The following is a 19,024-nucleotide window of genomic DNA, read 5'->3' on the forward strand; positions in this document are numbered from 1 at the left end:
GCGGTGCTGAATTTGTGCTTTCGGGAGCCAGAAGGGAGAAAAGGTTCTGTAGGTAATCAAACTGGTATAAATTCTTGTCAGATAGAATCCATGTACTACATAACATAACTGGGAGATATTTATTTCTAGAAAATGGGCACAATGCAAAAACTTTTCTCTAATGGGGAACAGACATTCTCCAAAAATGTATTAATGTACACGCAGAGCCCTGGAACAAGTTCATAACTTCATGACAAAATATTAAGCTGCCATGAAGCACAGAGAAATTAAAATAGCTGCCATGATTTTTTTTCTCTCTAACTAAATGTTAATATTTAGTGAGCATAACTTTAAACAACTAATGTAGTTAAAAATGAAAAAAAAGAACAACTAAAATAACTGCAATAGAGTTGCTGTTTTACTTTTCCATCACCATCCTTAGTCCTTAAAACCCCACATTACGTGAGTACGGGAAAATAAATAAAACTAATACAGTTAACTGCATTAGAAGGACGTGTGTGTGTGTGTGTGTGTGTGTGTGTGTGTGTGTGTGTGTGTGTGAGAAAGAGAGAGAAAGATACATGGAGTGTGTGTGTGTGTGTGTGTGTGTGTGTGTGTGTGTGTGTGTGTGTGTGTGTGTGTGTGTGTGTGTGTGCATGAGTGAGAGGGATAACTTCTTTGCTCAAGAATTCTGGACAATAGTCAAGAGATTTAGTAGAAATGCAAACATTTGTTAAAGGCCAAGACAAAACTATGAGGCAAAATCAAGAGCATTCTACAAAATCATGGAGAGTTGCACAGTATATTGTGAGGAGCTACACTGTATGTATTTTTTTCATTTATTTGATCACTATGAGACATGTGGGGTACAGACAGTCAAGAAAGTGGCTGCAATTTCTGGGATCATTTATTTCTGTGTGTGTGTGCGTGTGTGTGTGTGTGTGTGTGTGTGTGTGTGTGTGTGTCTGTGTGTGTGTGTGTGTGTGTGTGTGTGTGTGTGTGTGTGTGTGTGTGTGTGTGTGTGTGTGTGTGTGTGTGTGTGTGTGTGTGTGTGTGTGTGTGTGTGTGTGTGTGTGTGTGTGTGTGTGTGTGTGTGTGTGTGTGTGCTGCCTATATACACATTCAATGCTTAAACAATGTATATATGTATATTTTGGATGAAAAACATTAACCTCCAGCTGCAATTATATATCTTACAGCAGTTTTAAACATTAGTCAGAGGAAATATTTTACAACAGAAATACAAAAGAAATGTATATAATAATAATATTATACCATGACCGCCCCAAAACGTGCACGCTGATTGGCCAGCGTGCCCGTTGTAAATCGAGTTATACTAATGGAAAAAGGTCCGGTCGCCCGGACTTTTTTCCATTAGTATCTCTACTATCGCTATGTTAAATGGGTTTAACATAGCGAGACAGCTTTAAAATAAGCAACGGAGATCTCCGTTGCTTATTTTAAAGCAGTCTCGCTATGTTAAACCCATTTAACATAGCGAGACAGTGTTTAACGGAGAAAGCAAGATCTCCGTTGCTTTTTTAATCGCTATGTTAAATGAGTTTAACATAGCGAGACATTTTAAAATAAGCAACGGAGATGTCCGTTGCTTATTTTAAACTGTCTCGCTATGTTAAACTCATTTAACATAGCGAGTTATAAAAGCAACGGAGATCTTGCTTTCTCCGCTGTTGCTCACAACTCTGATGTACTGTGCAGGCGCAGTACATCAGAACTGCCGCGGATGCCAGGCATCTGCGGAAGGGCAGTAAACAGGCATTATACTATGCCATTATTTAAGAAAAGGAATAGTTTCTTTTCTTAAATAATGTCATGGTATAATAGCAATAACCCACGCCTGGGTGTGGGTAATGCTAATTACCCATGGTTGGCTTTGTTTGGTCCTCGGGCTTAGCCTCGGGACCAAACCACGCCAACCGTGGGTAAATTTAGCATTACCCACACCCAGGCGTGGGTTATTGCTATAATAATAAAATAAATGCAAACTATTTTAACAGATGACCCATTTTGCAAGCACAATAATGCCAACCAGGGTGGGCATTATTAGGGAAATAGACTTTCCAGGGTTGGAGAGGCAAGCCATTATTTCCCTAATAATGCCCACGCTTTCTAAGAAGGCTGTCACTGGGTCAAGAAAATAGGTCTCAGCTGTCAAATTAACTTATAACCCTCATACAGACTAGTTCAGGGTTTCTCCCGTACTAATTATTACTAGGGTAGGTAGTTGAAGTAGCAGAGTCTGTCTGACACCTGTGATTGGATCATTTGTCCAGCAAGGGAGGTCCTTTTCTCTGCCATTTGCTGGATGTTTTACTTCCCTACACCATTTGACAGCAGCTAGTACCCCCTTTCTGCCTTCACTTAGGGATTCCATTAAACTGTACCTTTTCTTTAGCTTCCTGATAGTAAAAAAAATTATTATTTTAGCTTACTATTATATTTTCTCCTTGGGTATCTTGATCTGAATCTTTTAGACTTTCCCCAAGGTAATGCAGCATCCAAAGTCCTTAGCTGAAACATCTCAGTAAACGAAGTAAGTCATGCCTGTCTGTGTGCTACATAGCTTGTACAAACTCAATTTAATTTACAAGTAATGTTACTGCTGACTCAGGCAAAAACAAAAGCTGCGTGTTCTATCTAGTATAGCTACGTACTTGTGTTTTTTTCACTCTAAGCAGTGGTAAAGTGATGGAGGTGAAGAAACTAAGATGGTGGTCAGATGCACAGTGTGCAACAGATGAATAAGGCAGGAGAGTGACAATGAATCAAGAGAGATGCTGACAGGTGATGTGACACCCCAACCCCATGCAGAAAATGGGAAAAAGTGGGTTGAAGGTGATGATGATGATGAGATAAATAGGGGTGAAATCAGTGATTTTTTGATCTTACCTGCCCTATAACAATACTTCTGTTTCTTATGACAGCAGTTTTGTGAAAAGTTGAAAATGTTCTAACTTTAAACTGCTCCTTTCTGTGCAGTATCTGAAATATGGCATTGAAAAAATCTGACTTCATTGTACTGTCCATTTAAGAGTTAATAGTCCATAGTCCATTATTTGTCCTTTTGAAGTTCAGCAGTTTGCAGGTTTATATATTCAGATGATAACCTTACAATGTACTACCCTTCAATAAACTTGATTTCTGTAACTCAGTCCATATTGATCTTTTTTACTTCCCGTGCATTAGTGGTGGCTAATGACTTCAAAGCAAGGTGGGCTGCAATGAGAAAATGAATATATGGACTTAACTAAGAGGAGCAGGATTACTTTAGACAGTCACATTTTTGCATGATTATTCATATACCGCTGTATCTGGCAGCCACGGTGGTGCAGCAGTTAGCATTGCTGCCTCACAGCAAGAGGTTCTCTGGTTTGATTCTTGGCTGGGGTGCCTTCTGTGCGGAGTCTGCATGTCCTCCCTGTGGTCGCATGGGTTTCCTCCGGGTGCTCCAGTTTCCTCCCACATCCCAAAGACATGCAGTAGGTGGATTGGACACTCTAAATTGGCCCTAGGTGGCAGTGTGTGTGCCTTCTGTGGAAGGTTGGGTGCCGGGCTGGCAACTCAACACTGTAAAACTCCACTGCCAATCATGAGTGGACAGATGATCCGCTGTGGCGACCCCTAACTGGGAAAAGCTGAAAGAAGAAGACTTCATATACCGCTGTATATTATGTGGCTATCTTCCAGAGGTAACAGACATAAGCATGAACCTCCTCCTTTCTGTTACCACAATTGCACAGGGTCTACATACAGTTTTAACTACTGCAAGCAACAACTTTTGCCATGACCCAACCCCCATAACCACAATGGCACTAAGAACTGAAGAAATGCTTGACTAACCAAATCCAAGAAATAGTGCCCAATGTAATATACTTCACTGTTTCCTAGAACACACAATCACAGAAACACCTATAATAATCACAGCGCACTTTCCACAGCAGTGCATGTCAGCTTTTTGGAAAAATAACACTCTACAGTTGTACACAATGGAAGAATAACACCATTTCATGATTACCATAGTGGCACTCAGTACAGTTGGCATGGTTTGACTGACCAAATGCCGAGAAACACTTGCCAAAAATAAGGTATTCCATCATGGTTACAGCAGTAGTTATTGAAGACTGTAGCCTCCCTCAATAATAAGAATTGGAATGGACAAGACAGCATATTTAACTATCCAAATGCAAGATATATTATCTGCAATAATGTATTTCATCTCATTTCTAGTAATAGCACAGAAAGGTACCAATCTCCTCCATTCCACCCCCCAAAAACAGAGAACTACAGTAAGGAAAATAGATAAGCCTGACAGCTCATACCATAGAAATTACTACTCATAGTTAGGGATTTCATAGGTTCTGAGGTAAGTACTATACAATCAGCCTGCAGACCATGACAAGCCTAGCCAATAACCCATATTGAAAAATTCCTCCAACCTCAAGAAGGGAAACACAATTTGAGACTGTCCGTCCCATTATCTAGATTTACTCTAAAGGTGGTAAGGGTGATACTTTTCATGATATGTAATGGAAGCTTGTCCAGACGTTGGGGCACATTTGTGATATGATTCTGTGATGACCCTGCTCCTCTGGGCCAGTAATCAAGGAGCTTCGGTTCTCACCACTGGCACCAGTGGGGGACATTCACTGGGAGGATAACAGGTACACACATAGTATTTCCCGATGCAGCTCTCTGCATTAAGCACAATCAAGCACAATCAAGCACAATTTCCCGTAAGAGTGCACAGGGAACACAGTCAGTCCGGGGCTGGTTTCTCTCTATTTCTCCAGATTCCCAATAAGACTCCCCATTGGCACAGCTATAGAGTTGAGTCATTTGCCTGGGTTCCAAGCCAACTCCTCCAACACTCTCTCTGTCCAACCAGTGCTTTGTGTCCCTGCCGAAGTAGCTGACACACACATTGAGATATGATTTGCACACACACACACACACACACACACACACACACACACACACACACACACACACACACACACACACACACACACACACACACACAGACACCTGGGAAAGGCTGGCACATGTTTACTCGCAATGCCCCCTTTTGCACAGACTATAAGGTAGTTATCACTGCCACCAGAACCACTCTCCAGCTACTTTAAGGCCCTTACAAGGGTACCTAATATACTGAGTGAAATTAATATTAATACAAATGGTAGTTTGACCAAGAGCAAGGCTACTAGGAGTGGCCCACACAGTGTCACCACATAAATATGCAAATAGTCTCAAAACTTAAATATATGAACAAATATCAACCACAATGAAAGGTTTAAATATATTTAAGAATAAATAATAAATGAACAAGAAAATACTAAGTATATTCACAGTGACATCACAGTTCAAAAGCACAGGAAATACTTAAAATAACATTAAAGTACAGGCTCAGACAAATAAAGAAAAACAATATCTAAACTAAGCTTCACTATATTCTTGACTAAATCTAAGAATCTAAGAGAATCACTGTTCCCTAATAACTTATGTAAAAGAGCAAGGCAGATGATGTGGTGAATGGTCCTTGTTGTTATCATGCAAAAGATAGAATACAGAATGCGTAATCTCACTGAGACGTCTCAAAATAATATCTAAAACATTACCTCTGGGATAGCTTGCAGAATGACATCACTTCTGGTCATCTGACTTCTAGTCCCCATGCAAACCCCAATTGCTGGAAGCTGGCAGGACTTAGCACCTAACTGTAAAAATACACATACAAGAGCTTGTGCTCAGATCTGTGACAGATGTTGGAAGACACAAAACAATTGAATACCTCCACACTTCCAGAGTAGTAATTAATTCCCCCCAAAGACAATACAGAAAGCTTCCTAGTACAGGCTTTGTGTCTCTGGCTGCATTGAAACCTATGAGATAGCATCTTTATGGCTTAACCTATAAAGTGATTTAATTTCAGATATATTTTAAAGTTTGCTAGACTGAGGTTAACCTTCTGATTTCCAGTTTCCTCTGTTAAAACATATACATTTAAACAGTTACAACAGAGCATGTACATTTCTGTTCTCTCCATCAGGATGTACTGTGGATACATTTCAAACACAAACACTTTACAAATACCTTTTCAACACAAACATCTGTACAAATCAGTTTGATATACAGATGACATACAGTTCTAATACATTTGTAAAACAAGCATCCTGTATAAATCCGTTTGATATTCACAAATGACATATAATTATTTACAGAATTCCAGCTAACTGTGCTGGCAGTACCTCCTTTCATCACCCCCCCCCCTTTGAAGACTCAAGCTAATTTTTCAAGTGCCCCTTGAGAAACATTGCTTGAAAGGAATGAACCTATCTGGGAATATGTTACCCCATTCCCTGTCTTGAGATACCAGCTGCCTTGGCATTGCTAAACCAAGTACGGTGTTGCAATATCCTATCATGTGCCTGAAACTCTAGGCTCCACCATAGTAACTTGGGATTTTGCTGGCTGACTTGCTATAGCCACAGATCCCCCTCAGACTCCTCCTGCCTCCTACTGAAAATACTTAGCACAAGGGCCTCCCTGTCATAGTAAGGATTCATCATGTTAACATGGAACAATATGTGCCCCTGCCTCCTTCCTAGCAATTCTACCATGTAGTTAACAGCACTAACATTCCTTACCACTCTGAAGAGTCCCTCCTAAGCTGCCTGCAGCTTATTGTGTCTGACAAGAATGAGAAACATAACCTGCTGCCCGACAGCATACTCTCTGGCTCGAGTATCCCTATCATACCAGACCTTTTTCTGCTGATGGGTTTCTGCCAGGTTCCCCTGGGCCAAGCCCATGAGTTCCCTGATGTCTTGTCCTGAGGTTTAGATCATATGCCACAACAGACTCCTTGTGGGATTCACACTCACCCTTCCACTCATTGCAAATCATATCTAGAATTCCCCTCACCAGATGCCCATACAGCAACTCAAAAGGTGAAAAACCTGTAGATTTATGGGGTATCTCTCTGTATGCAAACATCAGATGGTGCAAATATTTGTCCCATTCCCTCTTAAACTGGTCTGCAAATGCCTGTAGCATGGTCTTTAGTGCAGAGTTTAACCTGTCCACCAGACCATTAGTCTGGGGATGGTAAGGGATGGTCTTTAGGTGCTTCACCCTACAGTACTTCCACGGACAAGCCTGCATGTCTGAGATGAAATTGGCACCACTGTCAGTCAGTATTTCTTTTGGGAAACCTACCCTGCTAAAAATCTCTAATAAAGTATTTGCCACCTTTCTGCCTCAGTGGAGGACAGGGCCACCTCTTCAGTGTATCTGGTAGCATAATCTACTACCACTAGGATATACTTCTTCCTTGTGGAACTTAAGGTGCTCAGAGACCCCACAATATCCAGAGCTAGCATCTGAAATAGCTCCTCAATCACAGACAAAGGCACCAAAGGAGTTTTGACCTTGTCTCCTGCCTTCCCTACTTTTGCTACTGTTCACAGGTCCTGCAGTATCCTGTTGCATCTCTTAAATGTCCAGGCCAATAAAAGTTCTGCATAATACGTCTCTTGGTATGCTTTATGCCCATATACCTGCAAAGGGAATGTCATGGGGTATGGATAGAAGTGCCAGAAGACAGGCTCTGGGCAGTACCAACTGCTGTATTCTCTCACCCTCTAGCCCTCTCTCAGGGGTCCATTCTCTATACAGTATCCCTTTCTTCCAGTATACGGAATCCCATTTTTCTTGAGAATCAGGTGCCTTCCTAGCTACCTCCCTCAAGCCTTGTAATGTAGGGTCTGAGAGATGAGCCTGTCTCAAATCTCTCTTTGTAACCCTTCACAGCTCCCCTTCCACAAGAAGTCTGGTATCCTTTGTCAGTGGTGTCTCATTGTCAGCCTGGGTACTACTACTCACCTTTGCCCTTGCAGTCACTCTGTCCTAGGGAGCATCAGTACCCACCAGCAGCTGTGGCTTACCTTCAGTCTCTCTGCTGCAGGGTATTATATCCCTGAAGTAGCCACCTCACCAGTCCTGGCTTCAAGTATGCAGTCTGTCTGGATTCCTTCAAAGTTACCAGACCCACATGCCTGTCTCCAAACCTGACTGCATGACACTGCATGCACATAAGGCATTGCATTATCAAAATCATTCTCTATCAGGACATCTGCAGGGATATCCTCAAATGCACCTACTTGCTTGCATCCTTTTCCATCCTCCCAATCAAGTTAAACCCTCGCCAAAGGTATTTGGAATGGGGTCCCTTCTAAAGCTCTGACTGAACTAGGCTGCCCAAGCAAGTCATGCTTGTCTTTAACCATTGCAGGCTTCTCAATGGTTAGGTTAGAGGCTGTGTCTCTCTTAGCAATGGTCTGCTTCCCATCTACTAAGATAGGATATAACCTCTTGTGGCAGTTTGGTACCCATTAGCATTCTGTTATTCCCACTTGCTGGCTCCACTACCTTTTCTTCCCCACCTTGCCTCAGTGGACATCTATATGATACATGGCCCCACTGGTTACATTTAAAACATTTATCCTCTGATCCTGGCCTTGTATTTGAACTAGTGGCTTCCCCTGTTAGTAGTGGGCTCTATTGGGGTGGCTTAGGCTGCCAACCTTGGGTTCCCTTATATCCATGTGCAGCACTGGGTATCCCTTTCCAGTGCTTTTATGCCCTGCTTGCTAAGAAGAGATCCCTTTTTTCCCAGCTCATCTGTGATGTTGCGTTCCCTATCTGCCAACCAGATTCTTATGTCTTCAGGCAAAATGGTAAGGGCTTGTTTCCTCACCAAAAGTTCTGCCAGCCCTTCAAAAGTGGTGACCTGACAACCACTCACCCACTCACCCACTTAGGAAAATAAGTGCTTAACTCAGCAATATAATCACACACACTTTCATCTGCCTTGCGTCTATGCTCAAGAAATGTTTTTCTATAAGCTTCAGGTGTTAACTTAAAGCATTCCAATAAACAATTTAACTGTATTATAATTTAAGCAACCAGTATCAGACAATTTAGAAACAGCAGTTACAGCTTTACCATGGAGTACGGGGGTCAAGAACCATACCAGAGCTGTTGGTCAACATTATACTATTTACATACATTTTCAAACATATGGACAAAACTATCAAAATTATCACCCTCTATAAATTGTGGGAGAAAGTTACTGACTTTTATTGCTTCTGGGGTTTGGTTACTCCCTCCTCCATTACCTCCATGACCCTGGGAAACAGTCAGCATTTCCTTTTCATGTTGACCCTGCCTCTCATTTTCTTCGGCTTCCAACCATGTCAGTCTGTGTTTTTATTCAGCCTCCAAATGCCGAAATTGCTCTGCTGATTCTAGTTCCATCTGTTTCTCCTTTTCTTCATCCTTAAAACGCTGAGGTCTCACTCCTGATTCTAGTCCAAAAGTCTGGCCACCGGTTCACTTCTCTTTAACTCTAGATAGATTTTAAGTCCTCTGAGGAAAAGTTGAACTGTCCATTTTTTGAGAGCTGTACATCCCCAAGGCCAGTCTAGCTGTCTTCCTGTTTGATGGTCTGTGATGTAGCTGTGACTAAGGCTGCAGTCATTTCCCCTTTGGTCAGGTTGGCATGCCACAGTCTTTTGGCTTGGCACACCTCAGCCAACTGGCTCTTTGTCAGTTTGCCATAATCCTTTGTTGACATTCTTGCCTGCTGTCGCTGACTAACTAAGCTAACAAAAGTAAATAAATAAATCTATTGTGATATGAAACTCTGAATGTTCACTGTGTGGCTGCTTAAGAGTACAAACACTTTCTTTAGTGACAACTGCTTACAGGCTACAGAAGTTAAAATATCCACACTACTGCTACCAATATGTGATGTGGTGATCCCACCACTGCCAACTAAAATGTGATATGGCTATCCCACCACTGCCAACCAATATGTGATGACCCTCCTCCTCTGGGGCAGTTTTCAAGGAGCCTCAGTCCTCACCACTGGCACCAGTGGGGGACATTCATTGGGAGGATAACAGGTACACACACAGTATCTCCAGATGCAACTCTCTGCATCAAGCACAATCAAGCACAATTTCCCTTAAGAGCACACAAGGAACAAAGTCAGTCCAGGGTTGGTTCCTCTCTGTTTTTCCAGATCCCCATTAAGACTCCCCACTGACACAGCTATAGAGATGAGTCCTTAGCCAGGGTCCCAGGCCAGGTCCTGAAGCACTCTCTGTCTGTCCAACCAGTATTTTGTGTCCCTGCCCAAGTAGCTGACATACACACTCTTTGAAATTTGATTTACACACACACACACACACACACACACACACACACACACACACACACACACACACACACACACACACACACACACACACACACACCTGGGAAAGGCGGCACAGGTTTACTAGCTATGCCCCCCTTTTGCCCAGACTATAAGGCAGTAATCACTGTTACCAGACCCCTCACCAGCTACTTTAAGGCTCTTACAAAGGTACCCAATATACTGAGTGAAATTAATATTAATACAAATGGTAGTTTGACCAAAAGCAACACTATTAGGAGTGGCCCACACAGTTTCACCAAATAAATATGCAAATACTCTTAAAACTTAAATATCTGTACAAAGATCACCCACAATGAAAGGTTTAAATATATTTAATAATAAATAATAAACGAATAAGAAAATAGTAAGTATATATTCACAGTGACATAAGAGCTCAAAATCACAGGAAATACTTAAAATAACATTGAAGGACAGGCTCAGTCAAACAAAGAAAAACAATATCTAAACTAAGATTCACTATATTCCTGACTGAGTTTAGGAGAAACACTGTTCCCTACTAACTTATTTAAAGGAAGGCAGATGGTGTGGTGAATGGTCCTTCTTGTTGTCAGGCTCAAGACAGAATGCAGAATGCTCAGTCTCACTGTAACACTGCCAGCCCAGCTATCTGGGGATTTTGTAAATAATCATATGTCATTAGTGATTATTAATATGATTCATATGCTTGTCTTACAAATGTAAGAGAACTATATGTAATGTGTATATTAAACTACTGGTGCAGAAGTGTGCGTTGAACAGAACTGTATGTTATGTACTGAGCTTCAAGAATGCAACCACAGCATACCCTGCTGGAACATAGAAGAGTAACTTACAAAACTTCAAGAAAATAAGTTGAAATTAAGTGCTTTACAATGTGTTACAAAAGTTAGTTTCAATGCAGCAAGAAGACAGGATGTCTAGAGGTAGGATTTTTTGTATTGTCTTGAAATAGAAATAATTACTAGGTTTCAAATGTAAAAGCATTTTATTGTTTTAAGACTTCGATGTTCTGCAAACTTCTGAGAGATATATACTTCTCACACAGAGATGTTTAAATTCTGTTAGTATCTGTTAGCCTGGGAACTGAAGTCAGGTGACAAAGAGTGATGTCATCCAAGCTTACCCAGCAGTGATGTTTATTATTAATTTAAGAACTCTCTGAGAGAGAGAGAGAGAAAGAGAGAGAGAGAGACTGCATTTTTGTAACTTGTCTTGGACCTAGAAACATCCCACTCAGCACTTCTGCCTGCATGTTGTCTGTAAGTAAGACTTAGGGCATTGTATCTCTCTAAGAGATAGATAGGAATATAGTAAATATTAGATTAGATGTTTTCTGCATTTATGTGAGATTGTCCTGCAATGTTGTTTTAAAATATTTCCGGTGATTTTGAACTCTGTAGTTACTGTATTGTTTGAGTATTGTCTTGTTCTGTTATTATTTATTATTAAATATATTTAAACCTATCTTTGTGGTTGATATTTGTGCAACATATTTACGCTCTTAAAGTACTTGCATATATATTTGGTGACACTGTACAGGCCACTCCTAATAGCCTGGTGCTTGGTCAAAACTACCATTTGGATTAATAGTAACACTACACAGTAGGATCAGACACCTGTTGTAAGGGTCTTGGAGTAGCTGATAAAGAGGGGTTGGTGGCAGTGATAACTACCTTATAGTCTGGGTAGAAGGGGGCATACCTAGTAAACCTGTGCCAGCCTTCCCCAGGAGTGTCTTTGTGTTTGTATATAAATCAAATCTCAAAGTGTGTGTGTGTATGTGTGTGTGTGTGTGTGTGTGTGTGTGTGTGTGTGTGTGTGTGTGTGTGTGTGTGTGTGTGTGTGTGTGTGTGTGTGTCAGCTACTTGGGCAGGTACATGAAGCACTGGTGGGACAGAGAGGGGGCTGGAGGTCTTGGCTTGACCCTTCAGCTGAGATCTTAACCCTATAGCTGTGCCAGTGGGGAGTCTTATTGGAGATCTAGAGAAAGAGGGAGAAACCAGCCCCCAGTCTGACTGTGATCTCTGTGTGCTCTTAAGGGAAATTGTACTTTATTGTGTGTGTACTTGTAATCCACCCAATGTGTACATCCCTCACTGGTGCTAGTGGTGAGGATTGAGGCTCCTTGATTACTGAGTCAGTGCAGGGGCATCACATATTAATTGTTTGACAGTGGTGGGATAGCTACATCACATATTAATTGGGTGAAAGTGGTGAATTAGTCACATCACATATTAAATGTCCTGTTGTGGTGTGGATAATGAATTCCTGTAGCCTGTGTACAGTGGTCACTGAAGGTGTTTGTAATCTCAATCAGCCAAGCAGTGAACATTCAGAGTTCATATCGCAATTGTTTTATTTTTTGTTAGCTTAGTTAGTCAGGACAGCAGGCAAGCATGTCAGCAGAGGAGTATGGCAAGCTGACAAGGATCCAGTTAGCTGAGATGTGCCATGCTAAAGGACTGGTGCATGGCAACCTGACTACAGCAGACATGATTACATCTTTAGTCACAGCAGCATCACAGAATAGCAACCAAGAGGAGAATCAGACTGGCTTTGGAGATATACAACCTTCAGAAAATGGACAGCTCAGCCTTTCCACAGAGGACTTAAAAATCCATCTGTGGTTAAAGAGACTTGAGCTGGAGGCAAAGTATGTGGAAATAGAGGCAGCAGAAAGACTGAGATGCCTAGAGGCTGAGGAAAATGAGAAACTGTGATGCTTGGAAGCTCAGGAGAATGAGAGGCAGAGGCAACATGAAAAGGAGATGCTGACTCTTTGCCAGAGTCATGGAAGTAATGGGGAAGGGAGTAACTGAACCGCAGAAGCAACAAAGGTCAGTAAATGTCTTCTACAATTTACAGAGGGGGATAATTTTTATAGTTTCATTCATATGTTTTAGAGGGTATGTAAACAGAATAATGTTGACCAAGGGCTACAGTTCCTGATCCCCTTAATCTGTGGTAAAGCTGTAACTGTAATTTCTAAACTGTCTGATACTGATTGTTTAAATTATAATGTTGTAAAGAGCTGTCTTTTACAATGCGTTAACACCTGAAGCTTATAAAAAAAAGCTTTATGAGCATAGATGCAAGGCAGATGAAAGTGTGTGTGAATATGTTGCTGAACTAAGCACTTATTTTCATAGGTGGATGGATGGTGTCTATATCATATCATCGACAGCTTAGGTTGTCGTATCCTAAAACATCAACACCTAAGTGTCGAAAGCTTACAATAGCGAACGGCCACATAATCAAATTCTTTCATCGGGAAAGAATTCACATGGCCATCCTAAACAAAATAAACAAACACACCCAAACATAGTGGGGGGCTTTGGCTGTGCCCCCACACCCCCCAACTAAATATACCAACTCCAAGATCACTCTACATTGGGAAAAGGGCAAATCCCTGATAACGGCCATGCAAATTCTTTCCCGAGGAAAGAATTTGATTATGTGGCTGTTCGCTGTTGTTAAGCTGTTCAGCACTTAGTGTCGATGTTTAAGCATTTGACAACCTAAGCTGTTGATAATACAATAGGAACCCAGTGGGTGGATGTCAGGTCACCACTTCTGAAGGACTGGCAGACCTTTGGTGAGGGAACAAGCCCTTAGCACTTTGCCCGAGGACATGAGAATCTGGTAGGCTGATAGACAGTGCAATACTGCAGGTGAGTTGGGCAAGAAGGGAGACCTATACCTAGCAAGTAGACCATCACTGCACAGGAAAGGGACACCCCGTGCTGCTCATGGGTCTACGGAACCCATGGCGGGCAGCCCCGACTGCCCCAACAGAGTCTGCCAGTAGCAGGGGAAACCATTACTCCAGGTACACATCCAGGACCAAGGGTTAAACGTTTCAAATGCAACAAGTGGGGCCATGTAGCATATAGATGTCCACAGAGGCAAGGTGGGGAACTAAAGGTGGGAGAGCCAGTAAGTGGGAATGACAGAATGCCAGCAGTAGGTTGTCTTGAGACAACAAGGGTACCAAACTACCACAAGAGGTTATATCCTATCTTAGTGAATGGGAAAGAGTCCATGGCTAAGAGAGACACAGACTCTGTCCTAACCATTCTGAGGCTGCAATGGTTACAGAGGATCACTGCTTGCTTGGGCAGTTTACTCCAGTTGGAGCTTTAGGAGGGACCCCATTCCAAATACCTTTGACTAGGGTTCACCTTGACTGGGAGGGTGGAAAAGGAAGCCAGCAAGTAGGTGTGTTTGAGAATATCCCTGCAGATGTCCTATTAGGGAATGATTTTGATAATGCAGTACTGTGTATTCATGCAGTTACACGTGGTCAGGCTTGGAGACAAGCATGTGGGTCTGGTAGCCTGGGGGAGACACAGACAGTCCGCACACTTGCAGACAGGACTGGTGAGGTGGTTACTACAGGGAGGGAGCTACCCTGTAGCAGTGAGACTGAAGGTGAGGCACATCTGCTTGTGGGTACTGATGTTCCCTTGGACAGAGTGACTGCAAGGGCAGAGGTGAGTAGTAGTAGTACCCAGGCTGACAGTGAGGTACTGCTGTCAGAGGATGCTAGACTTCCTGTGGAAGGGAAGCTGGGAAGGATTACTATGAGAGAGTTGAGACACGGTCAACTCTCAGACCCTACATTACAAGGCCAGAGGGATGTAGCTTGTGAGGCACCTTATTCTAAAGTGAAGGGGGAATCTGTATACTGGGACAAAGTGTTATTGTATAGAGAGTGGACCCCAGATTTTGGGCTAGAGGGTGAGAGAATACAGCAGTTGGTAGTGCCCAGAGCCTACCATCTGGCACTTCTAGCCATAGCCCATGATATTCCCTTTGCAGGGTCATATGGGCAAAAAACGTACAGAGACATATTATGCAGAACTTCTATTGGCCTGGAATTTTCAGAGATGTAGCAGGGTACTGCAGTACCCATGAGCAGTGCCAAAAGGTAGGCAAGGCAAGAGACAAGATGAGAGCTCCTTTGATGCCTTTGCCTGTGATTGAGAAGCCATTTCAGATGGTAGCTATGGATGTTGTGGGGCCTCTGAGTACCCCAAGTTCCACAGGGAAAAAGTATATCCTAGTGGTAGTAGAGTATGCTACCAGACACCCTGAGATGGTGGCTCTGTTCTGCACTGAGGCAGAAAATGTGGCAAATGCTTTGTTATACATTTTCAGTGGGGTAGGTTTTCCAAAAGAAATACTGACTGACAAAGGTGTCAGTTTCATGTCAGACCTGCTGGCTTGTCTGTGGGAGTACTGTGGGGTGAAGCACCTAAAGACCACCTCCTACCATCCCCAGACTTATGGTCTTGTTGAGAGGTTAAACTCTACATTCAAGTCCATGCTACAGGCATTTACAGACTAGTTTAAGAGGGAGTGGAACAAATATTTGCCCCATCTGTTGTTTGCTTACAGAGAGGTGCCCCAGGAATCCACAGGTGTTTCACCCTTTGAGTTGCTGTATGGGCATAGGGTGATGGGACCTCTACATTTGATTCGAGATGAGTGGGAGGGTGAGTCTGAATCCCACAAGGAGTCTGTTGTGGCATATGTCCTAAACCTCAGGACAAGGCTCAGAGAACTCATGGGTTTGGCCCAGGAGAATGTGGCAAAAGCCCAAAAGCAGAAAAAGGTCTGGTATGACAGGAATGCTAGAGTTAGAGAATATGCTTTAGGGCAGCAAGTAATGGTTCTCATTTCTGTCAGACACAACAAGCTGCAGGCAGCCTTGGGGGGAACCCTACAAGGTGGTAAGGAAGGTCAGTAATGTTAACTACATGATAGAACTGCTAGGCAGGAGGCAGGGGCACAAACTGTACCATGTTAACACGATGGAACCTTACCTGGATAGGAAGACCCTTGTGCTGAGTATTTGCAGTGGATAGCAGGAGGAATCTGAGGAGGAGGATCTGGTGACAGATCTCCTCAGTGATGCTTGGACTGACAGTGGAAGGGATAGCAATGTCCCAGCAGCTATCCCCTTCCCAGGTTCAAGAAATCCATGCAGTGCTTCAGGAGTTTGAGAGCATATTCACTGGGAAACCAGGGTGCACCCACCTGGTGCAGCACCATGTGGATACAGGACCCCAAAGGCTATTAAGCAGGCCCCTTATAGGGTGTCTGAGAGATTCAAACAAACTCTGAGGGAGGAGATACAGGAAATGTTGGAACTAGGGGTAATTCAGGAGCCCAGCAGTCCTTGGGCCTCCCCAGTGGTGCTGCTACCAAAGAAGGATGGCAGCACCAAGTTCTGTGTGGACTACAGGAAATTAAATAGTCACACAGAGTCAGATGCTTACCTCATGCCTGTGACAGATGAAGCCCTAGAGCAGCTGGGTGGGGCTAAGTATCTTACCACTACTGATCTTACCAAGGGTTACTAGCTGGTGTCCTTGACTCCCAGTGCCAGAAAGAGGTCAGCCTTTCTGACTAGTTTTGGCTTGTATGAGTTCGCAAAGATGCCCTTTGGGATGAAAAATGCCCCAGCAACTTTCCAGAAGCTGGTAGATCATATCCTAGCAGAAACAGGAGATTTTTACCCTTGCTTAACTAGATGATATGCTGCTGTAGTGTTGTCACCTCACAGTAAGACGCTATCTGGTTCGATTCTCAGCTAGAGGGTCTTCTGTGTGGAGACATGCATGAAAGGGCGTGCCTTCGTTGAAGGTTGTGCATCAGGGCTAGTAACTCAGCATGTAAAAATCAACTACCAATCATTAGTGGACCGGAGTTCCGCTGTGGCGACCCCTAACTGGGAAAAGCTGAAAGACACAACAACTTAAATAGATGATACTGCCATCTACAGCCATTCCTGGCAAGAGCACCTTCAGCATGTCAGGGAGGTATAGGGGAGACTACAGAGGGCAGGGTTGACCATTAAGTCCAGCATATGTCAGGTGGGTATGGCAGAGGTCTCTTACCTGGAACATAGAGTGGGGAGTGGTAAGATCAGGCCAGAACCTGCCAAAGTGGAAGTCATTCGGACATGGTCAGTCCCTGTTACAAAAAGCAGGTGAGGACATTCTTAGGGACAGCAGGGTACTACAGGAAGTTCATCCACAGTTATAGTACCATAGCTGCTCCCCTCACAGACCTGACAAGGAAAAACACGCCAGATAAGGTAGTGGACCTGACCATATGAGCATGCATTCCAGAAGCTTAAAGGAACTTTGGGAGGACCCCCTGTGTTAGCCAGTCCAGATTATAGCAAAGAATTTGTTGTGCAGGTGGATGCTTCAAACCATGCTGTAGGGGCTGTACTTAGCCAAGTTTCCTCAGAGGGAGAAGAGCTCCCAGTGATATATCTCAGTTGTAGGCTCCAACCCAGGGAAGAATGCTATGCAGCTGTAGAAAAGGAATTCCTAGCCATAGTATGGGCACTGCAGAAACTTCAGCCTTATCTGTATGGAAGGAAATTCACTGCAGTTGCACACCACCATCCCTTAACATCCGTACATCGAGCCAGCCAGCAAAATGCCAAGTTACTAAGGTGAAGCCTAGGGTTGCAAGCATATGATATAACAGTGCAGCACCACAGTGGGGTTAGCAATGCCAATGTAGATGGGCTGTCAAGACAGGGAATAGGATAAGTTATTCCCAGATAGGCTCAACCCTCTCAAGCGATGTTTCTCAAGGGTCACTTGAAAAACTAACTTGAGATGTGAATTTGTTCAATCTCGCCGTTCATACTTACAAATGGGTTTGGAGGTGATCCCTTGGCTCCGAGTCGGCCGTTTTCACAAGCTCGAGGGTTTCGAGTAGCTTGAGGCTAAGACCCTATCCCATGATGCTCTCTGCCTCACCCCAGATCTACTTTGCTGCTGCAACAGATTTGAGGTCGAGAGTGGAGCTTGGCCCAGTATTTTCATATTTTCTAGATTTATTCAATTTATCTATATTAAAATATTACAGGAATTGTGTATTTTTTCCTACTTTAACCGTAGGCTAGTACTTAGTCTTTTTCTTGGTTTATTTTCTCTGAGAAAAAATTTATTTATAGAGTGGCTGCTCTTAGGCCTTTAATTGACCATGTTTTAGTTAGTCCCTAATCCCTTTAGAGTGTTTGTTGTTTATAACTGTTTAACTGCTAACTTCTTAGTATGCGCTTTAGAGTGTTGTTGTTTATAGCTGTTTAATTCTTTAACTGTTTAACTGTTAACTTAGTGTGTGGTGTTAGCCAGTGTGGTTGTTTTGTCTAGGCAGTTAAATATATATATATATATATATATATATATATATATATATATATATAGTTATTTCTGTCACCATTACATTATGGCTGATCAAAAGGGGAAAGAGACAGAAGTCAGGGTTTAAGAAATGCCCTAAATGCGGACAAAAAATGTCCATTACGGATTCACATGTTTGTTGTGTATATTGTCTGGGTGCAGTCCATTGTCAGGGGGACTTCTCCATTTGTCACTCGTTCAGCAGCAGGGTCTTGTTAGAATGTAGGAGAAAGTTAGTGGATAGAGGTTTGTTGAAACCTGATTTTCAGATTCTCTTGATAAGTCTGACCAGACTTCTAAATCTTTGAAGGGATCTAAATCTTTGAAAGCTTCTTCAGAGCTGAAATCATCTGCTCTGAAACTAGCTGAGAAGGTGTGGTCGCAGGTTCCACAGCCTTCAGAACCGAGCACCGAGCAGGTTTTTTGGAGCCGGTCCCCGGTATTGGAACCAGTCTCCAAAGTTTTGAAGTCACCACTTTTACAGTTGGTGGCTTCATCCATCCCTTCAACTCATTCTTCCAGGAGCCTCTCCAATTTGGATGTGGACCGA

The sequence above is a fragment of the Protopterus annectens genome, chromosome 13.part0 (genome assembly GCF_019279795.1).
Source record: "Protopterus annectens isolate FY-2018-M chromosome 13.part0, PAN1.0, whole genome shotgun sequence".
Taxonomy (NCBI): domain Eukaryota; kingdom Metazoa; phylum Chordata; order Ceratodontiformes; family Protopteridae; genus Protopterus; species Protopterus annectens.